The sequence below is a fragment of the Anser brachyrhynchus genome, assembly GCF_964034855.1.
Source record: "Anser brachyrhynchus genome assembly, chromosome: Z".
In the NCBI taxonomy this organism is placed as follows: domain Eukaryota; kingdom Metazoa; phylum Chordata; class Aves; order Anseriformes; family Anatidae; genus Anser; species Anser brachyrhynchus.
Window position 1 is genome coordinate 58854808 of NC_137697.1, and position 24918 is coordinate 58879725.

The window sequence follows — 24918 nt, forward strand, 5'->3', positions numbered from 1 at the left end:
AGATGGTAATCATAAACCTTGCCAAATTGCAATAATATAACTTTTAAAAATGTGGAAGTTTAACTTTTTATTTTTATTTACTTAAAAAAAAAAAATCACCATGATGGAAACGCCTCATATTTCAACTAAACCGTCAGTGCAAAGGTGTCACTTCATTATAGCCTATTGATTATGTTTATCAAGGGAAGAAGCTGAAAAGGCTGCAGAAATAGTACACATTAAGTTAGTTTAATGATAGGAGTAGATGATTGACTGCATTGGAAATGGAAGTAGTATTCTCCTCAGTCCATACATCAATATAGTTCCGTTTTCTTTGCTGAGAAAATAATTGTGGTACCGTGTATCCCAGTCTCATATTCTGTAGGGAATTGCCAACAACCCATATAGAAGCTGATTTACTGCCTAAGAGGAGAATATTGATTTAGGTTTTGGGGGGAGTGCTGATTTATTCATTCATTTATGCCTGGTAGGGATTGGGTTATAACTAAAGGTGAGTGGACTAACCTGGGCTTCAGTGCTGCTTCATATATGCACTAGACAAAAGTCTGCACTATAATTTAAGCTGTATACTTCATGTAGGTGTACATGGTATTAATCATTACTGAACTCACTCCTGGAGACTTTTAAGTTAGGATAAAATAATTCATTGGGACGAAAGGCACAATGAATACAGGAAAGAAAATTAGAGTGCAATGGATTTTTTGTTTGATGAATGGGTTTGATACAGGACCAACTGCTCTGTCTGGTATTAAGTATTCCGTATCCAGAGGAAAACCGTAATTTATCAGCTTGGTATCTTCTGTTTAGCTATCTTGCATGTGCATATTTTTGTATACAGGTCAGGATGAGTTTTTTTGTTTGTTTGTTTTTAAGGATTTAGTAAGCTTTTTTACTGCATAATGGCTTATGTTATGTCAGATGCATAAGTGGTTGATTATTAAATTAGTTACCTATATTACCTATCAAGTGTGAAGTACCAGTGTTCCAGGCTATATAGTCAGCTTGTGAGCCCACTATATCGAGTGACTTGAAAGAGGAACTTTTTTGAATTAAGAAAATTGAGTCAGACAATGGAAATCACTTCTGAAATAACCTTGTCTCAAGTAGCCTGAAATAATCTCCTAGGGCAAGAGGCATGGCATTGAATGGGTGTATCACATCCCCTACCGCCTACAAGCATACGGAAAGGTTGAGAGGTACAATGGACTGTTAAAGACTATGTTATGAGCATTGGATGCTGGGACATGGAAATACTGGGATGTGAACTTAACAGAAACCACTTGGCTAGATGGCTTGACAACCATCCTGGTCCTACTGAAACAAAACCCCTACACACTGTGGAAGGAGCCAAAGTCCCCGTAGTGCACGTAGGGAAGTGGATGGGAGGTGCTCGAGTGAGTCCAGCGAAGGGCAACGAAGCTGGTGAAGTGTCTGGAGAACAAGTCTTATGAGGAGCAGCTGAGGGAGCTGGGACTGTTCAGCCTGGAGAAGAGGAAGCTCAGGGGTGACCTTGTCACACTCTACAGCTACCTTAAAGGAGGCTGTAGCAAGGTGGGGGTTGGTCTGTTCTCCCATGTGCCTGGTGACAGGACGAGGGGGAATGGGCTAAAATTGTGCCAGGGGAGGTTTAGGTTGGATATTAGGAAGAACTTCTTTACTGAAAGGGTTGTTAGGCATTGGAATGGGCTGCCCAGGGAAGTGGTTGAGTCACCATCCCTGGAAGTCTTTAAAAGATGTTTAGATTTAAAGCTTAGTGATATGGTTTAGTGGAGGACTTGTTAGTGTTAGGTCAGAGGTTGGACTCGGTGATCTTGGAGGTCTCTTCCAACCTAGATAATTCTGTGAAGGTGGTGTGGGTTGTTCCTGCCTTGGGAAAAGGCAAACCCACTCGTAGGACTGTCTTTGCCCAAGGACTGGGGTACATCTGGTGGGACATGCAAAATGATGGGGATATCAAGTGTGTGCCTCAAGGAGATTTAACCTTGGGAGAAAACTAATCCTTAATCTAAGTTATGTGTTGTAGGAAGACACTGCAGAACCAACGACTGGTCAACTTCACAAGGAAATGGGCAAGTTGCAGCAATGACTCAAGCTAAGCTGGTGCTGGCGTCCAAAAATCCTACTCTGCCTGTCCTGAGTGGCCACTTTGGTAGATGAAGCCCAAATCATCAACAGTTCTTATGAACATTTTGGGAGAGGCCTATAGAATGAAAAGAAGAATGAAATATGTACACAGTCTGAGAGTGCTCCGTAAGACATTCTTTACAGTCATATAATGAAATATTTTGCAGTTATAATGGATTAGAAACCAGCTATTCCTTGAGTGGTTGTCACGGTTTGGTATCAAAGTGAAAAGCCTTGATTTCAGTGATTTCAGAGAATGTTTGTAAGGCAAACAAGCATTCAAGTCAATAACACGATGCCAGTGTTAAGGAGGCAAACGCTCTTCTGTGGTTATTCTCTGAGAAAGGAGGGAAAATATCAATGCTGTTCTGTCTGGGGCTACTGCAGTTCCAGATGGAGGGCTGTGTCCAGCTGTAGGATGTGCTCCTTTTTAAAGAAAAAACAACACTGTGAGTCACAAGGACAGCAGTTGAAACAACATGTTTCGACAGCATAGCCTAAGGTGCAAGAGGTGTCATGCAGAGAATGGTGGCTGCTCCCTCAGTCTATAGGGGCGATGAACAGGAAGAAACTAATGCGATCTGAAAGAAAGCGCTTGCATTTTGTAACAGGAGCTGCTTTCTACTTGTGGACGTCATTGACTTCATATAGATGGGTAGTTTAGGCCTTCTCAAGAAGTCTCCCTGAATGTGTGGATTTTGGGTAGAAAACCAACCAGTGCTTCAAGCCATCTGTTCCTTTCTCTGACCATCTCTGTCACTCTTTATCAAATTCTCTTTAGTACAGTAATTAGTCCTGTGAGGCTACCACTTTAGTTTCAATTATTTTGCTTTGTCTTCTATGCAACACTCATCATATTAAAAGAATAAGCAGAATGCTACTTAAGAAATATTTAGAAATTAAGCTCTTTTGTCTAGAAAGAATTGTGAAGTTGGAAGCACCTAAAAGAAATAGTAAGCCATGTAAACAAGTATGCACTGTGATTTCAAGAAAGTTAGTGCATGCATTTCATTCTCTCTAAAATTATTTGGAATTCATCAACTTGTTCACCACATTGCTTTGTTCTTACATGCTTTTGTCCATGCCTAGCATGCTAGATATATCCTAGGTAACTAATGATTTTACATAAGTTAGTTTACACAGAGTATCCTAACCCTAACATTTTTTTCTCATATTCTTTTCATCCCTGTCAGAACTAGATGTTCTGGACTGAAAAATAGCAAGCTGTTCTTTTTCAATATTTGTACCTGGAGAATTATTTATTTCTAATACCTACTCTAAACTATATTTTCATTGTAACATATAAATGTTCAAGCTGCATCATAAGATATTATTCATTCCTTGGTACTTGCACTTTCAGCATCCACAACCACCTGTGATGTCCATCTCCCCTCAAAATTATGTCAAGCTATTAATGCTTTAAAAGCAGCAGACCATTTTCCTACTTGGTACTAAGGATGTGTGCTGAGACATGAAATTGAGCATGTTCTGAATGTCCAAAACACTTTCAAAGGAGAGTAATTGGATGCAATTAAGAAAAAAGTAAACCTACATGAAAAGTTAGATGAGAATGATCTTCAGTGATTGATTCTCATTTTGGAAAGGCTGTATGCACAGAGATGAAACACAATTTGTTGTTCTAAAAATATACAGAAAACTGAGTGGAGTCAAGGAAAAAATGAATCTATGAGTTAATGTAGGAAATAAAACCTATGATCATTAAAAGTGAAAAAGCCTGTGTGAATTACTGAAATATAGGGTCTTTAAGGACTGGTCTGTTAAGAGTTGATTCCACCAGGATGTTCATTGGTGTCTTAATCTGAAATGCAAGAACAATCTCAGTATAATGACTACCTTGCTCAACACTGACAGGATTTGGCAGTAAGGACTTTGTCCAAAGTAGTTTAAAGAAAGGTGGGGGTGGGGGGGAGGTGGGGGTGGGGGAGGGAGAGAGAGAGAGGGTGTTGGTGGGGAGGGTATTTTCTTTTCCTTGTCCATCCCGCCAAGTTTTTAGGTATAGCTGATAAGTGGAAGGTTGCATTTCAGCTCAATTTGCTGAATGTGGGATAAATGGCAGACTGGACTCTTGATCTCAAGCCAACATATTCCTTTAGCTTTAAAAAAGTGTGTAAGGCCAGATACCGCATAACACACACTGCTTGCCTTCTGCGGATTTTGATGGATTAAGCATCTCTACTAAAATCAGTGAGAACACTTAACATGAAAAGAGTGGCATAGAATGATAAAACCTGTCCCTTACAAAATGAAATTGATATTCTCTCAATATGATGTTCTAGTTGACCTCTCCAATGAAAGTGACACCAAGTATAAAAGTCTAATGTATTTAAATTATCTGGTCTTTTGTAAAGCTGAAGTTATTAAAAACTCATGATGTTTTATAAGGTACAAAGATTACAAGAGTAATCTTTAAATACTGAAGCAGAGAGCACAGCAAAACTATACCTAGAAATGATGATTCGTTGGAGCTGGTTTAGAATTCAAATAGACATAATCTCTTGTGGGTATAAATATAACTAGCTCTGTATTATTTTTGTACCCAGGTGTCCCTTTTTGCACAGTGCAGGACAAAGAACAGATATCAAAAGGAATGGTATCCAGGCTGTTAGTCATGCAAATGTTTCTATAGCCAGTTCTCTCCACTTCAATAAGCTGTTTTCCAGTCAGATCTCTCTCCTATATGCACAGAAGTTCCTGTGTTTTGTTTTTGTTTGTTTGTTTGTTTTCCCTATTCCACCCCATAGCAGTCTGAAAGCAGTTGTTTTATGTGTCAGAAGATTTTACTAGTATTTTTTTTCAAACTTTAAGTCTTGTGTACAAATTATCTTTTTTTTTTTTTTCCTTCACCTTCTGCTTTATCAGACTTTAGGGTCTGCATCTTAAAGTGACAGGATAATGTTTCAGCTGGAAATGAGGAGTGAGTGAAGTAAACTTACAGATTTTGCCCCTCTCATACTCACTTCCACATGGAACTCTTGAAGTGACACGATAACAGGCAAGCTGGAAGACTGTGTGGTAGAAGAGCTTGCAGCCTATGATTAGTCAACCACGTTCTAGGAATACGAGTCCTTAGGGGACAGTCTTGCCAATCCCAAAGCTGAAAGACAAGGTGCCTGAACAGGACCCCTCTGAGCTGACAGTGGGACAAACAGGTAAGCTGAGAGATCATTTTGTGCTTTGGTAAATGTAGAGTTGGCCAGTTAGGTGCATGTAAGAGCTGGGATGTCTTTTCAGGTGCGCACACAAAGAAGGGAGAAGTGGATTATATAGTTCTTACTTATCTCCTTCTTTAGCTTCTTTTAGTATCATGCAATCCAATTTTCTCTAAGTTTATTCAGCTCCTCAGTTAGCTGATGTTCATTTAATTTAAATGCTCGTTACTTGAGAATGTGCCTTTCCTTTTCCAAATCTGCATTTCAGTGAGGTGAGCAGGGCTACCTAGCTTGTGGGGTGCTTTCCAGTATAAATAAAACAGCTGCTTTGGAACCTTACTGGATTGACAGCACCTCTCAAATGTCAGAAATTTATTGCTTAACTTTCAAATAATGAACAGAGTACTTTTATATTATAGCTGCACTTGGGCATAGTGTCACCTCTAAATTTTTAGTATAATCTGATGGAATATAAGTGGCAGATGGAAAATGTTGTCTTGTATTGTCTTGTATTTGTCTTGTATTACCACATGCAATTTAAGCCTTACTCAAACAACCAAAGTAAGGAACTTTGAAAGCTTTCTTTTCCTCCTCTAAATTTTACTTATGAAGAACACAAATGAAGCATCACCTATGTTAGGAACTGTTACAGATAAAATAGACACAGCGACATGCATTGTCTTGCTCAAGGCATTCAGAAAATGAATATTATTTTTTTAAAATTCAAAATCACATGTGACTATACTTACTGGATTACTTTAAAAGTTCGGTGTCTTTGCCTTTTGTTACGCCTTTACCATGCTCCTCATTAAACTGTATAAACGTTATCAGTATTGATCTTAGATCTTTTCCAGATCACTAGAATATACTTCAACACTGTTCTCTTCTCAAATTCTTGGCTGTGTACTCTGTCTTGTAGGCTCAGCACAAACTTATCATGACCAAACTTCATTTCATCCTGTTGCAACTTTTCTGGGGCCTTTTCTAATTCACAGCCTTTGTATGTTGTTATAAAATCAAAGATATTCTATTGCCAGAAGATTCAAACAAGATCAAAGCTGTAACATTACATTTGTGTTAGCCAGCTGAAAATGCATCTCAAATTATTTAGGTTGAAAGAGATCCCATCCCTGATTACGTTACAGTATACATCCACAGAAATATATTAAAGTGTTTTAATTTTCATTGGTAAATTGTTTTAACTTTCATTGGCATGGTACAGTGTGGTACAAAGAACAGTATACTTTCCTGATGCTAACCTGATTAAGAATATGCTTGGTAATAATCTTGCATTACTAGTGATTGTTATGTAAATACCTCTGCAAAATTTAGTTGGCCAATTTAATTTTTTTTTTTGGGGGGGGGGGGGGAGGAAAGGAAAACTTGCAAAAAACTTTAATTCTTTTCTCAAGTATTACTACTGCCGTAGCACATCACATGCTTTTGTCAGCAGCCTAGACAAAAGGCTATTCTAGCCTAGGTGCTACAATACAGCCACAGATGCATGAGGCAAAAGTACTGAACAATTAATCATTTTGGCTTTGTCTTGAAAACATGCAGTTTCAGTCCATGAACATTTTACCTCATCTTCTACCATGGGGTAAGTTACTACCACTTGCACACATTGAACAACTATTTAATCAGTTGTGCCCTAACAACAGGGAACAAGACATATATTCCACCAAACTTCATCCTGAAGTTATTGGAAATTTGGAATAAAAGCCTCATAAGTTGCTTAGCAAAAAAACCCTGGCTCTTCCTCTGCTCACAGAAAAATGCAAAAAATGGTAGGCAATTCATGTGGTCTGTGGCCATTTGTAACCATGTGCTGCAGTAGATCCATCTGGGTTCTGTCCTAGTGGTTAGCTTATATAGATCAAAAAGCCATAAAATGTCTTTAGACCGGAGTGCCTGTCCATGTCGATGAGATATTTAGTCATTCTTTTGGAGCCCCACTGTTCATATGGTGCCTTTTTTTTTTTTCTTTTTTGGCAACGTACTGAATTGGGAGAGTCCATCTGTACATGCTGTAGATATATTAGTAAAATTCCATCCTTGTTAGATTAAATGTACTCTGGGTGACTGTTTTCACCTATATGTCATAAAAGTTAAAAAATTCGGTATCTCACATCAGAGATGAGTACATGATGGCTGTTTAGAAGGCATGTAGAAATTTTAGTAAAACTTTGTAAAAGCCTTTTTGCTTTTTCTCTACTCTTCTGTAAAGTTTGCCTTGTAAAACAGCTAGGCCTTTAGAATGGACTGCAGATGATAAATCTGAGTGCAAAAATAACATTATTCTGACATGACTTCTTGACACTCTGCAGATGCTATTTGTATGAAATGTTTCTGATGCGGCTTGTGTGCCAAAAACGCTTACTGAAATCAACTGTAAGGCCTCTTAAGCCCTAGCCACACTGTGCCAATGCAGTGCTTCCTTTGAAGTTTGTTGAGCTGCCCAGGCTCACGGATTAGTCTCAGCATCAGGGCTCGTGTTGGCTACTGCACTGTGTCCGTACCTGGCTGATGTTTCCTGTGCAAATCTGTATGAATTGGGTTGTCCTTCTGCAGCTGTATCCAGGGAGAGGTTAGAGAGCATGTGAACAGTAAGATCCACTGGACTGGGAAGCAGGAGGGCTGTGTTTTGTTCTTGGCTTTGCTACAGCGAATTGCTGTGTGCCCTTCAGTAAGTCCTTGTGGTGGGACAGCTCTGGCAACCAGCCAGCTTGCTGCTCTCTTACCGCCCCCGGCCCCCCCCCCCCCCCACTCCCCCGTCCCAGAGGGCTGTGGGGAGAAAACAGGTTGAGAAAGCTCTTGGGTCGAGATAAAAGACTGGAAGATCACCTGCCAGTTACTGGCTTGGAGAAGAAAAAAAAAAAAACTCTGCTTGTGGAAACTTGATTTATTTTCAGTTAAAGTAGATTAGGATGGGGAGAAACGAAGACAAAAATTAAAACAGCCCCTCCTCCACTTCCCTTTTCCAGGCTCAGTTTTACTCCTTCATCCCAGTTCCTCTGCCTCCACCTGACCCCTCCCCAAGCAGTGCAGAGGGATGGGGCACGGGGCCTGTGGTCAGTCCACCACAGCTCCACTCCACTGCTCCTTCCTTCTCCTGGTCTTCCCCTGCTCCTGCGTGGGGTCCCTCCCATGGGTTGCCGTCCTTCATGAGCAGCTCCAGCATGGACTGCAGTGTGGACATCTCCTCTGCCATGGTGCACCTCCTCCACATCAAAAAGGATGCTTGCTCTTCACACTGCTGTTTGGCACTTTTCCTGTCCTCTGTCTGGTATTTTTATCCCTTCTTAAACTCGTTTCCTGGAGGTGCTGCCATCTCCTCTGTGGAGACTGGACGTGCCCTGCAGTGAGGCCGCTGGAGCCGTCTGGAACTGGCTGTGTCCAGCATGGGGCAGCCCCGGCCTCGCTGCATGCAGCAGCCCTGCAGCCCCTTGCCAGGGCTGGGGCACCCACACCTTGTGCAGTTATGTATGGGACTTCTGCTCTGCCTCACTCCTACTCGTTTGTTCATGCTTCCCTTCCTGTGTAAGACATTTGGAATGCAGCTGGCAGAGAGCCCCATGTCAGTGCTAAATGTTTTATTCCACTACTGTTGCAAATATAAATGAACGATATTATTTTATTGAGAGCCACAGGTGCTTCCATATCTCTACACCTGAAATCTTGTAATTTAGGCAGTGGCTGTTGAAAGTTATAAACTGTCCTTTCAGTTAGAAATAATAAAGCTCTAAGCATTAAAAAAAAAAAAAAAAAAAAAAGGCTGAATATGCCGTGTGCATAAGTTGTCAGACAAATACTTGCAACTATAGACGGCATTCACCAGAGCAAGCCATAATATAGAACTTAGGTTCATTTTTCCCTAGTTCTGATAAATAGTAAAACTGCCCCCCACTAGAAAGGACATCCAAAGGAGGATCAGATTCAGCACTCAACTCTGCTGCACACCTGTATTGGGTTTACATGGCAAGGGCTTGGTAAAAGGGAGATGCAGGGGGCGCTTCTTTGAGAAGAATCCAGCAGCTACCCCGTGATAGGTGAGGGCCAGTTTCAGCTGGCTCCAAAGGGACTTACTGCTGACCAGAGCTGAGCCAATAAGCCTTGTTGTTTGCACCTCTGTGAGAGTGGATTTAAGAAAGGGAAAAAAAAATGCAGTGCAACAGCAGCTGGGAGGGTGAGAACCAGCCCTGTAGCCCCCAAGGTGAGTGCAGCAGGAGGTGCTCCAGGCAGGGAGCAGCAGTTCCCCTGCAGCATGTGAAGAGGCCCCTGGTGGAGCAGGCTGTCCCCCTGCAGCCCATGGGTCCCACACGGAGCAGATCTCCACGCTGCAGCCCCCCCCGTGGAGGAGCCCCCGGTGGAGCAGGTGGATGTGGCCTGGAGGAGGCTGCGGCCCATGGAGAGCCCCCGCAGGAGCAGGCCCCGGGCCGGAGCTGCAGCCCGTGGAGAGGAGCCCACGCAGGAGCAGGGGGTCTGGGGGGAGCTGCCGCCCACCCGTGGGGGACCCGTGCTGGAGCAGTTTGCTCCTGGGGGATGGATGGACCCCGTGGTACGGAGCCGTGTGGGAGCAGTTCTTGAAGAGCTGCTGCCTGTGGGCAGCCCCCCCAGGCTCAGTTCGGGAAGGAGGCATCCCGTGGGAGGGACCCCACGTGGAGCAGGGGCAGAGTGACCGTGACGGAGTGGCAGAGACGAAGCATCAGGGACTGACCGCAGCTCCCATTCCCTGTTCCCCTGTGCTGCTCAGTGGGAGGAAGTAGAAGAGGGTGGATGGGGGGAGGTGTCTTTATTTTCTTTCCTTTGTTTGTCATTGCTCTAGCTTGCTAGTAATAGGCAATAAATTTTACTAATCTCCTCACACTGAGTCCATTTTGCCCGTGATGGTAATTGTTGAGTGATCTCTGTCCCTGTCTCAACCCTTGAGTTTTCATTGTATTTTCTCCCCCTTTCCCTTTGAGGAGGGAGAAGGAGAGAGTGGTTGTGGTGGAGCTCGGCTGCCCAGCTGGGTAAATCAACCACAACACTGGCTGAGCAGTTGATGGTGAATTTTTTGAGGTCATGGCAGCCTTCTCTGGGCTTGGGCAGTGGAGGAGAGCATCCTGTGTGCAGGCCAGGAGCAGAACTGGGTGCTGTCTCCAGAGGAGGGCGCTGTGTGGGAACAAGTTAAAGGCTGAGTGTCTGAAGCCATACAGCTAGTTTAGTGAGGGGACTACTAATGAATATATTGATATATATATATATATATATATATAATGAATATAATGCTACAGCCAAGTGTGCAACGCTTCTGAGTCCTTCTGCTCTGGTTCACAGCACAGCTAGTGGATCCAAACTGTAGCTGTCTGCTTGTGGTGGAGGTCTCTGTGTAACTACCTGGTTGTAAAGCTTGCAGCAGACCAGCTGTGCTGCTGCAACCCAGTTTGTTCACAGGTCATTGTACAGCAGGTGTTGAAGATCTTTATCACTACTGGCAGATAGGAATATTTCTGTATCAAGTACGTAACAAAATGAGGTATAAGTAAATAATTTGAGAGATTCTTCCTCAAGTAATTACACTAGCACTCTCTCTGATTACTACTTGTGTCTGCAACCAGTCTGCAGGTTCCTCTTTCTGTGTAGCAGACATCTCATCAAGATATAACTTGTTTTTAAGTCTTGTAGCTTGTTGGAAGTGGTAGGGACATTGAAGTCATTCTGCTACTTGAATGTGAGTCAGTGGTAGGTTATTTTTTATTGTGATAGAGATCCTTAAACCTAAAAAGAGCCAAGACAATAGAAGTCTTTAAATACTATGATTTTTCTCTGCATTGTTAAAATTCAGCCAGAATTCAAAAACTAGTATTTGATACAGCAAAGACTTGGTGAGTGTTTCTCGCAGTGGGGAGATGACGACTTCTCCCAGTGCTGCTGATTAGAGGTGAGCTGAGAACCAACGTACTTCTGCTATTGCAGTCTTTGGCAGTTCTTTAAAGCCTTTAAAATGTGCTAACTGGTCCCCAAACTGACGCGTTGGCTCACTGCTGGACATAAATAACCACTAAGTGCTACAGCTGATATAAACGAAAATTATAGTGGTAGAGTAAACACCTGCCTCTTCCATGTACTTTCAACATTTTTTTTTTCTGATACACTAATGTAGTATTTCACTTTCTCCAGAGACACTCTTGCTGCTGCTGGCTCGGCTGATCTTTGCTCTGCCGAGGAAATCATATTACTGTAAAAGCAGGTACTATTGAGAGGAATGCTGAGCCTCTGGGTATGAAACTTCAGATTCCCCTTATTTCAGTGACAAAGCTTTCAGTGGCCTCAGGAGGAATGATTCCCTATGCCTTTTGTCCAGTGAAGGATCCTCATGTTCTGTTTATTCCTAGTTTTCACACCTGCCTCCTGAATTTTGTACTTCTCTCTCTGTATGTACTTTTTTCTCTCATGAAATTACTTGGTTTCCAGCACTTCTTCTGCCAAAACATTCTGTTGTAGCTGTGATGGCCTTTAACTTTTTGTTGTGCTCAGCAGTGGCACAAGTATGACACAAGTTTTCCCATAGGCTCAGGACCCTATTTTACCTAACATGTTGGCTGAATGGAGTGTCAGACTTGGCAGAAAAGTTGAACGATACCTATGATACTTAATGTTGAGGTATAAGTGAGGTGCAGTTGGAAAGCAAACATTCTGAAGGAGTGGAAAAGACACATGTAGGGGAAAAATAACTGAAACTTCACTGAGTGACTTGGCAAAGCTTTTGACTTTAGGTCTTGGCATGTAGGGTGCACCACTGTTGAAGATAAAAAAAAAAACACTCAGACCTGACAAGACATTTACGTTCTTTTATAGGACCACTGTTAAAAGAAACCCTTATTTTATAAAAGTATCAACTGCACAAAAGGAGGAAGGACAACCGCTCTGTCCTTTGCAAAGTTTTCTTTGAGGCCAAAGAAAGGCCATTGGAGAGACAGTTTTCTTAAAACTATTGTCCAAATGGTTAAGTAAAAGGTGGATCTGAAATTGTTTTTGATAGTCTTCTTCATAATGACAAATCTGAATATAACTGGGAAGTTTTATCTACTCCCTAGAGCTATGTTCTTCAAATACTTTATGTCAAATTGAAATATAGTGATTGTTTGTATTCTCATCATTAATGTAGGAATTCATGTGCTTTCCCTGGCAGAAGAAAGGATTGCCTCTGTGGCTGTCCTAAGTGATATGAGTATGGCACAATAGAATCTGAGGCCATCTACAAACTAAAGCCACTTGTTTTATTTCTGGAGTTGTGGTGTCAGACCATAAGATGAAGTTTCCTTTGAGTTTTGTTTGCAGCTTACCCTCCCTGTTGATTTTCAGGTATGAATGATCAATATGTTGGCAGTTCATCCAATCTGTAAGATGGCTTTAATTAAATGAATAGTACCATGAACAGAAACTAGTGTTGATTAAAATTTCTCTTGTTCAAGTCTGGAGAGTGGATAGGATTTTTTTTTCTCCTATTTCACTTTCCCTTTTCTTTCCTTTTGCAATGGCCATGTCAGTAACAGATTCTTTGTCAAAGTGCCTGGAATCAAAACATGATATGCATTTATACAAATTTTTTTCACCTTCATGTGATGTTAATATATACCTTTTTTTTTTTCTTTTTTTTTTTTTCTTCTAACTTTAAGAATATGCCTTGTCTTGAAAAAGAGAGCAATGTCCTTGAGGAAATTAAAGTAAAAGAAACTGATATTTCAGGATGAGCCCAAGTCTCTTTTATGGCTGGAGTTTGCAGAACAAAGATGACAGAATGGTACAGGATGATCTTAAATGTATTTTAAGGATGTATATTCAGGAGCCTCTATTCTGCTGTGTCAAACCCTCTTTTCCCAGTGTTCATAAGCCTGAAGCCTTTCATTTTTTGTTATGCTTAATGATGGTGCAGCTGCACCACGTGTTTCCCTTAGCAGCATAGGGAGCTACTTCCTATGGAGTGCTGGCTGAGCTGAATATCAGACCTTGCTAAAGAAAAACCTGTGATAAAGACTTGGTGGCAGTTAATAAGAGATATAATAAAAAGCAACCAGCTGCAGGGAAGCAAAAAGCATATGGGAAGCTGTGCTACTTGAGGATGACAACGAGGTTCTTGACTGCACCAGTTCACCCTGTGACTTTGGACAGGTCAGTGCTGGGGCTCTCTGTACCCCAGGGGAACAGTACTGCCATCTGCTCGGAAGGATACTCTTCTTTAATGAGGGTGAAGGAGTGTGCTCCTCATCTTGTGTCTGCATTAAAACATGGAAATAGTGTAAACTTTCCTTTTTGTGAACCATTTTCAGCTCTTTGAATAAAAACTTGAATTTCCAATGAGCTTTGTAATCCTTTGCCATGGAAAATTAAATGCATCTGTATACACTAAAAAAAACAATATTGTTTTGTTTTTTGCCATGTTCACTAAGAGTATTTTTACCCAAGCTCTTACAAGTTTGATACCCATGTAATCTCCTGTATATAAGTGCAGTTAAAATACCCTGATTTTGATTGCAAGTCTTCCATAAAAACTACAGGAGCTTTTCACATGTGCTATGGTGTTAATAATCCTTGGGGAAGGGAGGCAGTGACATATGAAAGAGCGGTGGCTATTGGTTTGCTTATGCTGGTTTGTTTATGCTGCCTTGTCTTGCCTCTCTTTCAGGTTCCAAGGGATTATTTGATGAGAAGGAACTGTGCTGATCCTCATCTACTAAGGCAGTGGTAACGCAGGATCTGGCTGGTAACAAGTCCTCATCTCTGCTGATAATCACACTATCTCTTGCCCACAGTACATCTTTGTCTGAGGAACTTGGGAGAAAATTAGAGCGAAACAGATTTACTGGGCCGCAGGGTCTAATTTACTGTATTCACAGTCAGGTATGTCATATAATCCCTTTCAAAATATGATCATACTCCATCTTTGAACTGGCTAGAATAAGTAATAGCAGCAGCCTCTGGGATGCTTTCAACTTCTGATGCCTTTATGGGTCGTTGTTCTGATCTCTAGTCTAAACGTATTCATGGTCGATTTATCCTGTCCTTCTTCCCTCTCCCCTTGTGATTTGGGCAAAACAGTGCTCTGAGTTGTTCCAGCTATTAATGTTAATTTCCTGTGACCTTTCCATCCTTCACTGCAATTGCTAACTAGGTAGCTGCAAAGATGACTTTTCCTTCTGTAAGGAAGCTCTGTTAATGAGTGAGTTTTTAAAATATCCGAGTTCTTTCAAGAGCAATAGAAAATAGCTTAAGGTCAAGGCAAAAGTTCTCAGCAATGTAGTTACACCATCTGAGTTGCAGTCGTTTCTTGTCATGTTACACTTCAGCTGTGTCTACACTCCTAAGTAGCATAGCCTGGTAGGAGCTGCCCTGCAGACTGAAAAGGTTAATGCTACAAGCCTGATGTCAGCACTCTGCCATTTTTGGGAGGTGGGATGTGGTTGTTTCAAACAAGTGCTAGTCTGGTCCTCTGAGCTGAGTGTTATTAGTGGTTGGAATGCATTAGGCAAGTCCATGGGGAGCATTTACATCTCCAGTGCCATCCAAAAGGAAGATAGTTTTTGTGCTCTGAGCATGCTCCATAGCATGAAGCAACAGACAAGGAGGAGATTGGAAAATTCTCTTCAAAAGTGCATTCCTTATCTGGCCTAAAATGCTAATGTGTCTGCATCCTTATTTCTTCTTACTGTGGAATACTGTTGAAGGCTGTGTTTCTATGACTGGCACTCCTCTGCTGCAGGCTTAGGTGATGCCCCTGGAGTGCTTGAGACAGACTATGAGTATTTCTGCAAGTGGAACCCCCAGACATGCAAAGTTTAAACAAAGCTTAAATTTAATCACTCTGGGGACATGTTAATATTTCTTTCAGTTTAAAATGAAGCCATTAAACTGTGTCTGCAGATTGCTTCCTCAGTCCAAAGTTTGTACTTGGTATTTTTAATGGGACTACTGATAAGTTTGATTCACAGTGTGTTTTTATTTCTTTTCTTTTTTTTTTTTTTTTACTCTGTGCTGTGACCTACTGAGTTTATAATTGGAGACAAACTGAAATAGCACCACTGGAGACTGCTGCAATGATCTCATTAAAAAGTCAACAATTGCTAATAAAGAAAAACTGGTGTTGAAAATGCCTTTAGGTGGAAAGTCATAACAAATCAGGTCTTCTCTGTACTGATCACTTATACACCTATTAAGGCTGCATTTCCTTTTGAGAATTCATCAATTTATTGTAGAAATACTGGATGAAGATGTCATTTCTTCTTTGACATGTCATTTAGAAATGGACTAAAATGCCTTTATTTGCCATGGAAACAGAAAAATGAAAGGTTTATAAGTCTGGAGCTTTTTTTTATATCTCAGTTTGTATTGCTGCTGTTTAACTGCCCAATATCTCTTTTATATTGTTTGTTGTGAAGCCTTCCTTGGGTGAATGAAGAAAAAAAAAAAAAAGCAGCTTTGAAAACAGGGAAAAATAAGCACTTGACAGTACAATAGTTTAATAAAGACTTATTATATTTCAGGTTTTAACAGAAAAGTAAGAAAAAGTCCTTCCTGTCTTAATGTAGGATGCAAATTTAATCCAAAAGCATCTAAGTGATGGTCATTAACTCTAATAACCAGCCTCATCATGCAGTTGGTTAAAAGGGTTGTTCATAGCAGCTAGTATGTTGAGCACAAAATGGTCGATGGAGATTTAAAACCAACCCAGACTTTCTTGTGAGGTTAACTAACAGTTAAAAAAACAACAACAACAACAAAAAAAAAACTCTGCTAAGCTCTTTGTGATTTCCATTAAAAATGGACATAAGTCTCAATGGGAGTGACTGTGATTGCCAAACCCAGCAAGGCATTTTATTTTGAGCACATGAGCAGTATGTATATTCACATAGACTGAACTGCACTGGATTTCTCATGCCACAAGGTAGATTTGTGAGTTCAGAACTTTTGTGGAATGGAGATTTAATGGAACATAGAACACTGTTTAATGTTGGGAGTTATCTTGCAAATATGGGATTTGATTCTGGTAAGAGCAAAGACCATAAATACCTTGCAGCAGTATCTTGTCTGGGTGGGCAAAAATGATTTTCCAAACGATGGTATATGAATTAAGTACCTGCCAAAATCTTTACTTGCATCAGAAAGTCCAGGATATCACTTAGTGTGTTTGCTTCTCTGCTGGTTTTCAGACATTCAGCAAGAAATAAGTGAGGGAATAAGTGAGCAGATTTTCTTCCTGCTTTCCTACTTGAGAATAGAGTTCTATGCTTTGGGTGACACCCACTGCAGCTTCACAGGAAGACAAAATTAGTCATCAATAGTCAAGCTGAAAATCTAAATTGATGTTCTCTAGAGATCAAGGGTAAGGCCAGACTTTCCTTGTGGGATACAGATGATGAAAAACTTCGGTTTCTCTTCTGTTGTACTCGAGTGAGTGGAACGAATCAAGGTAAAATTATACAAAACAAAACCAAAAAAAAGTGTTTATGTAACAGAAATGTTATGACAGTGTCTGTCATAGTACACTAAAAGAAAGTAAGTAAAAAACTCAGGTAAATCTGCTTGCATATTCAGAATGGGATAATGCATTGTTCACATTGAAGAATAGCCTTTATAATTCATTTAATAGAAAAAACAGAAACTTTAGGCTTTTCTTTCTAATTAAGGAAATGTTCATGGTACGTGCATAAATGGTTCCGAGATCAAGGAAGACAGTCTTGTGAGTATGAAGGGAGAGAGATGACAGAAAGCGACAGACTGACGTTCAGTCAAGTATCTTCTGGTGGCTCATCCAAAGCCTGCTGAAATGAATGGTTTCTATGGGTTTTTATATTTAGTCTTTCAGAAGGTGAAATATTTTTAACTGAGGAGAAATGACGTTCTATATAATAGAGGCCAGCCTCACATTGTTGTAAGTGGTCCCAGTTTCATAAAATGTATACAGTAGCTGTCTCGAAGTCAGTTAAAATTCTTGTCATCACTTTTCCCACTGGAAAGCTTCTATAGCAAACACACCATTCCCTCCATGCACCCATCTCTTAGCAGGAAATGCTATTTCTGTGAAAGACAAAAGCAACCAGCATGTCTAGATATGAAACAGCTTGAATCCTCAATTTTTGTAATTAATCCAAACTAAAATTTTCAGCTGAAATTTTCACAGACTCAGAAGTTCAGTCGGATGCCAGCTGATCACTTCTCTGTTTTTCAAGTACAGAATCGACATTTAGTCACAATTTGGCTTAGAAAAAATAAATGTTTGTCTAAGCTGTTGTTACAGTTTACACAGACTTCTAGGGTATTTGAAGTGTCAGGTATATACACAGTACCTATCAAATAATCATGTCTTTTTTTCCTGTTTTGTTTCCATTCCTTTGTAATGTGGCTGACATTACAAGAGAATTGACACAATTTATGGGCTTGCATAAATTGCATCAACTGCTGAGGAAGTTTGAAACGACTTTCTGTAATTGGTGACTCTAAAAACTAGCACCTTCTCTGGGTAAGACACAGATAGGAACCCTCTAACATACTGAGCATTGGGTTTTGCATTTCTTTTGATCAAAAAGCCTTGAGGTGTTCAGGTGATACGTACCATAACTACTTAAATTTAGGCTTAAAATGAATCTCTTTCATCTGCTTCATCAGGAGTTGAATTGGTGAGTTCAGACTCAGACTATAGCTTGGATGAGGAGCTAAGGATTTTGTAGTAGGGGACGGGTGTACATGCTCAGTCTCCTGTATAACTGTTGTGCGTCTGGACCACAGCAGATTTCACTGAATTTTTTCCTAATTGTAGAGTCTGGAAATAACGTGATTGTAGAGTGGCTGTTTTAGCAGTTCAGTAGAGATAGGTGAAAAGACTACTTCTGTACAATTCCCTGTAACTAAGAACGAAATGCCAGCTGTGAACAGAACTTGCTTTACTATAAAGGCAAAAGGCTGCCTCTCCCACCTTTCTTTCCCACTGCAGCCCCCACATCACCACAGCTAACCCCTTCCATCCCATATGATCTCCCTGTAAGACTGGGATTCAGTTCTGAGGGAGCTTTGTCTTGCAGTGGCAAGGCCAGGCAGTGTGATGTGGGAGCTTGGCACGCAGCTGATGCTGCTGGCATCTCCTCTCCTACTGCATTGGTCTTACAGTGTGCCCCTAAACAAACTTTCTCTGCCATTACTCACACTGCACATACTCAGAATGAACCTGCTGTGGTCTGTGTACTGTATGGGGGCTCTGTTCCCCCTCCTGCAGGTGGTAAGTGTGTAAACTAGTATCAGCTTCGGTGCCTCTGTGAAGCCCATGCTTCCTGACTCACCATAGTGCAAACCTTCCACTTGGTATCTGCTCTCCAGGCACAGAAATGGTGCAAACCTAGAAGATGGGCAACTGTTACTATTGGCACAATAGATTTTTGAAAGGATACAGTCTTCCTGTTGTGTTTATACTCCTGAGATAAAACAGCTCTGTAGTAAGCTGCGAGGGATGATGTGGTTGAGAGAAAGGGATATGTCACGTGTCTTGGTCTCACCGTGAATTAGTCAGTGCTCTCCATCGGATTCACGGTGAGGCACAGAGTGAATTTGTAGCTGCTAGCTGTGCAGAAAGCCTGTGGCATGGCAGGACACCTGAAGCACCCTGGCTGGGGTGGTGGCATGGCCCTGGCTGGCAAGGCACTGCCCTGCCACCCTCCCCGGAGGTCCCTTCTGCTCCCAGTGCCCCTTCAGTTGACATTACCAACTGGTCTCATCTAGGCAACACTTTGCTACAGTGCAGTTAGTGCAATGGTGTGGTCTCAAGAACCAATTAAACTACTGTAGGCAAACACTTAAAAGAGCATAATCCCAAAGACACGGCTATCATGCATAACTGAGCAATACAGGTAGGTAAGGAAAATTCCAAACATGAAACATTTAATAAAATAGAAACCGAAATTGCCCTTCTGTTTCTTGGAGTTCTTCTCCTGCCATTATTGAAAAACACTTTATTAACAAAAACAGGCCACACATTTTACACAAAAAAGGCCTAAGATTGCATTGATCTCACAAATTTGACTGTGATCTGAATGAAAACAACTACTCACAACCCTTCCCCTCTTTCTTCCCCCACTGAATCCACTTTTCTTCAGTTTGTGATTAATTTGTAGTCATCTGAAACCTGAAAGGCCAAGAATGGTAACTCCAAAAATTTATAGATATTTTAGAAACCTTGTTTTACTAATTAAATTTTTTACAAATCAGAATCCAGAGAACAATAGCAGTAGTTTCTTATTGTTTAATGCAAAAGTCATGCCTGCCATGTCACCTACACTTTCTTCCAAAATCATTATTTTTTGTGAATATACCAGGTACATTGCCAATATCAGTGTGCATAGCCATACTTTAGAAGTACAGTGATTGAAGACAAGATTTTTGGACATGCTGTAGCAATAAGAGTCTATTTTAGAGGCTTGCTTGCATCAGCATTTCAAAAAACATTTCCTTGATGCATTATCACATTCTACAAGTCATCTGTTATCACTGATAATCATTTATTAGGCAATTTCAATTTCAAAGATCTGTTACTAATTTTTCAGCTTCTCCTTATCATACCCTTACATACTTCATAGAACAAAAAGTTAAAGGATATTTATTTTGATAGAGAAGATAAAGTGACCCAGTGCTGCTTTTAATAACACACTTTCATATACAACAATCCAGCCAGGCAAAAATGTATTCAGCACAATTCTTAAAAATCATGGCTTCATCTCTTTTAAAAATGACTTTATTTTCATTACTTTTCAAAATTCTGGAAGCAACTGAATATTTTGATGCTATGTGTTACATAATGACTCAAAGAACATCCAGTCTTTACAGACATCTCTAGTTGCAGGGCAGATTTTGGTCTCCTTTAACACTTTTTACACCAGCATGTTCCACTTTCTTCTGTGGCATTATCTCTGGCTTCCGTTTTGTACTACAGATCAGAAGCAAACTCTACAACATCCACAGAACCTCATGATATACTACAGTGATGCTGTTTTTTTTGTTTGTTTTGTTTTAAAAGGGGGCTAGGTTAAAAAAAATAAATATATGCTTAGTTTTCTTTATAAGTGTCTAAACTCAAAATTTAGTTATTCAGAAGCCCTCTGCTCAGTTTTCTTGTAGCCTGCAGGCATCTAAGCTTTTCGCGTTCCTCTGCCACAGATGCTCTATGGGGACAGTGGTCACCAGTGTGGGTCCTACCTTTGCTTAAGCCCTTTTTGAGTGTTTCCTGTGTCAATCTTTCAAAAAAAAATCAAGCAAAGAAGCTAATGGCTTCCTCTCATCAAGTTAATGACTATTCTCAGCATAAATAGTCTTTCTTTTACCCATGGAAGTAGTTTCAACCTTTACCTCCTACTATGTTGTTTTACCTCCTAAGTTATAACATAGTCTCTGATGGGATTGTTCTTGTTTGCTCTTCCTGAAGCTCTTCCTTTCAATACTCATCCTGCATCAGTAGCTCCATTCACTCTAGAATATCTCCCAAAGAGCTGTTGTGACAGCAATGCTGTGTATGTGAATGCGCAAATACAGATTCATAGGGCCTGGGCAGACCTCTGAAGGTCTCTTAAAGATTATGTTCAAATTTCATCTAATCACTCATATACCTGCTTGTAACCTAGCTGATACTCATTCTGTTTGGACTACTGCAGTTTCAGCCTCTCATACTTGAAGTAGAATTGGTGACTCATTCTATATAACCTATGTCCACTTTTACCTGATGAGCTATTTATCAATAAATTTAGTTATTCTTGTTGCTGCTAGTCATGTCTGTGAGCAACTGAGAATCAGGTTTCATTATGCCAGCACTGAACAATAAGTAATCTAAATACCTCAGTCCCCTCAAAAACTGGGAGAAAAGAGACATCTGGCAAACAGAGTTTTTCTGTTGGCTGGTCAGAGCTTTGGTAGCTCTTGCTTTCCCTTGGCTTGATTTGCCGTCTGACATCTCTCTCAAAAAATATATATTTTTTTCCCTGAGGTACTGTGAATGCTTGTGCACTTGTGCCAGAAGGTACCACCTGATCTTTGTGCTGATGGAATGGGAGACCCACATAGATACATGCTCTGCCTTACAGTAGAGACCATTTTCTTTGTTCCCCTGCAGGGCAACCGTTGCTGCTTTGGCTGATTCTGCCATTTCTTATCCACCAGGCTGTTCTGTTGCCATCTCGTAGAATGGTTGGATATGTTAACGGGACAATCTCCAGGCTGCAGTGCAAGAGAACTGAAGAGAATTCATAGGTAGTGATGCCACAGAAGGTACCTAGACAGATACAGGATAAATCCATTTACATATTCAGCACATTTGATCCTTATGATCCAACAATTTATGGAGAGTTTACATTTTAAACATCAGAAATATATCTTTTCTTTATCTAGAATGCATACATAAATGGAAAGGTTGATATCTAGAACTGTGATTCATTGCAAAAATGAGGACCTAAAGACTGAGAAGTCCAATGGGAGAACATAATGCAAATGCTGATCATTTTTTTTTTTTTAATTTTTTAAAGTAAATGAGTTGGATTAAGCCTAATCAAGAAGATGCAGCTGCTCTTCCTCTGTATACTGATTCTTAAATGGTATTAAAAAGTAGCAGTAGAAGAGAAATAAATAATAAAACAGGGACATTTGAAAACGTTTTGGTTTGTTTTATCCAGGAATAATTTATTTAGGAAAAAGTGTTTAAAAATTAAAAGATGTAGTTGTTTATGCCGGTTGAAAATCATACTGCAGTGTTATTACCTGTTTTCTGTGGCTGAGTCACTTAAAATCAAAATATTCTTCGAAGCCAAAGCTTTGGGTTGCCTCCAGTTAGGTGGCTGGGATGAGTTTCTCTGTTCCTTTGAGCCTACTTTCAGAGCAAGTCATAGGATTTTCACTAGAACAAGAGAGATGAGGATTAGTGAATCCCTGTTATATACTGGCTTACAGAGAAGCAAATACTGAAGAGCACGTGTTTCTTCAGTATCACTTATTGCTCGATGCATTGGTAGGACTGTCAACATCTTGCCTTATTTTGCCCATGTCTTTTCACATTTTTTTCCTGAGGAAGGCCAAATCGGCCATCTTTCAGACAATTTCTGCTGCTGCTTTCCTGAAATCCAACAAGTGAAGTGTGTTTTTCTGTCTACTGGGTCTCTTAATCAGACAAAAATTACAGTGATGAAAAACTTCATGTAGCATCTTGAGGGACCCAAGACAGCACGTGGCACCAAAAGATTGTTACGTGTCTAACATCTGCCTTCAGAGACTCGCATTAGGGACAGGGTTATCTTGCACTGTTAGACACTTTCCACACACAGCACAGAAATTGTCTTTGTCCAGGACAATTTATGGGTTATACTCAAGTATTAGCTGAAGAAATGAGCAGATGCAACAAACAGGAGAACAAAGATGAAACAACAATGGAATAAATTTGACTGGTAAAATAAACAATGGTCAAAGCACACCATCTGCTTTTCTGCAGAGCCCACAAATCACTGAACAATGGCTGGAGTGAGTTTGAAAGCATTTGAGGAAAAATAATTACTGTTGCTGTGGTTTCTGAGCATTTGGGAGAGAATGGATTCCAATTGTGCCCACATCTTTTTCAATAACTCACAGACTATTACAGTCCAAGGCTATTTTGTTCAACGGTATTTATATTTTTGAACTAAATTTCTGATGGCCAAATCAGCAGCTATGTTTATAATTCAGAGGCATAGCTCTGCTGTCAAAGCTCCAGGAAAAGCAGCTGTGTTGGAAAACTTTCTATGAGCCAGTGGTAATTTCTTTCTTTTCTGAAGATGCATGACTCAAAGCTGCTGTGACTTGTGATTTTGTTTTTCTTCCTCAAAACACGTTGAAAAACTGCTACCTTCAAGAAGGTGGTCATATGCTAAATGACAATAATGTTCACTGAGAGACACATCACTGAAAATATACCCACATGAGAAAAATGTGCTTCTGCTTCTTCTGACAGCTTCAGTGGGAGTTGGATTTGGATCAGATAAAGAATCAGTGTTGCCCTTCACTAATGGAAAATGATTATTTTTTAATAGGAAGAGGTATAATAATGTGACAGGTACTATGAAATACTCCCTTTCTTCCCAAATGTGTTAATGGTCCAGAACTTGGATGGAAAATAACACTGTCCAGTTCCATGTCAGATACTTCAGTAAAATTGTCATTGTGGCTATTGAGGTATGCCAGAACATTATGAAGATGATGCCAAAATGTATTGCATACTGTACATATTTGATGTAATCAGTCATCGTGAGCTATGAACCCAGTGCCATATACTTCCTCTCCCTGCTGCACCCCCATTTCTCTCCCCCAAAACTTATTATCATGCACATTAGAAAATTGCAATCCTGCCAATTTGTTATTGTCACTAAGGGCAAGGCACTTGTGCTCATTCTGCTTAAAGCAGGATTGTTTTCAATCACTTTTAAACTGTTTTCTCACACGTGACTTTAAGTTACAAATAGTAGAAATCAGAACTCAAAGTAGAAGCGTTATTTCCTGCTGCTCCCCTTCTAACACTCCATGCTCAGGTATTGCTCTTTATTCTGCTGTTTATCTCCTTCCCTTGCCTTGAGCTCTGTTGTAGGTGCAGTTCTCCAGATAACTGGAAAACAAACAAACAAACAAACAAAACACCTTGTTTGTTTCCAGTCTTTTTTTTTTTTTGTAATGATCAAATACTAAGAAGTTAATATATAATAATTTCCAATGGAGGAAAGCAAGAAGATGCAGAACTGCTCAGGATTTAGGATTCTCAGCCCTGGAAACTAAATTTTGTTCTCTAATCTCTGTCAAACTGCTTATCTTCAAACCAGATTATACTGCATATTGTAGCTAATCATCAAGGGACCAGTCTAAATTCTGCCCACCTGCTTTTGCAGTGTATCAGAAAATATTCCGGGGCTTCTGTAATCTTTTGTGGGTTTTCTTGTTGTTAGTTTGGTAGGTTTTACTGCTGAATTAGATCTCAAGGAATCATGTGCTTATTATTTTCCCGGTAGCTAGCAGGTGTTGTCTGTGTATGATCTGCTGTTATGCCATTAGCTCTGTAAGAACCTCATATTTTGTCACTTGTGATGTAACCTAATGAGATACAAGACTCTTACTTTTCAGTAACAACAATTTATCACTCTTCAGAGGGTGCGCTATTAAAACAAATGTTTTTACTTACACGTGCATAAGGGCCACATTACCACCCTTTACTTGCATCTTTTATTGTAATTTACCTCAACTAATGATTTGAGACTTGCAGCGGTTGTTAAAAAAGTAATTTATGTGGAGGACCTTACAGGTGTCCCATTTTATAACAATTTCAAAACAATAAAATGTGAATAAAATTTCCAGTGATTGTTTTTCTCTAGGATGGATAAAATCATTAACAGATATGAAGTTTAAACGTAGTAAGTGTTCTCCGTTTGCATACAGGGAATCTGAAACACCGAATTCTGTAGATATGTATGTATATATTCTAATTCTTAGGGTGAGGAGTACAAGTCTGTAGAGGGGATAGAATGGCTTCTGCAAAAACAGTGAACACTGGCAATCTGTTCCTGACTTGGAAGTGTTAGAAGAATGCTGCTTAGTCCTGCCTTAT

At 40.2% G+C, this 24918-nt stretch overlaps 2 long non-coding RNA genes across 7 annotated transcripts in view; one reads left to right on the top strand and one right to left on the bottom strand.

The window, feature by feature from the left end:
- LOC308185621 overlaps positions 1 to 17512 on the top strand; it is a 222785-nt gene extending 205273 nt beyond the window's left edge. Inside the window, exons 15-17 of the long non-coding RNA XR_013943519.1 lie at positions 2024 to 2250; positions 5005 to 5294; positions 13963 to 17512. This is a non-coding gene — a long non-coding RNA (uncharacterized lncRNA). The remainder of the gene's footprint in view (positions 1 to 2023; positions 2251 to 5004; positions 5295 to 13962) is intronic.
- Positions 17513 to 19799: 2287 nt separating this feature from the next.
- The window catches only part of LOC308185620, a 39434-nt gene continuing 34315 nt past the window's right edge, over positions 19800 to 24918 (bottom strand). For all 6 annotated transcript variants that reach the window (XR_013943513.1, XR_013943514.1, XR_013943515.1 and 3 more), the window contains 2 exons: positions 22062 to 22197; positions 19800 to 21579 (listed from right to left, as the gene is read on the bottom strand). This is a non-coding gene — a long non-coding RNA (uncharacterized lncRNA). The remainder of the gene's footprint in view (positions 21580 to 22061; positions 22198 to 24918) is intronic.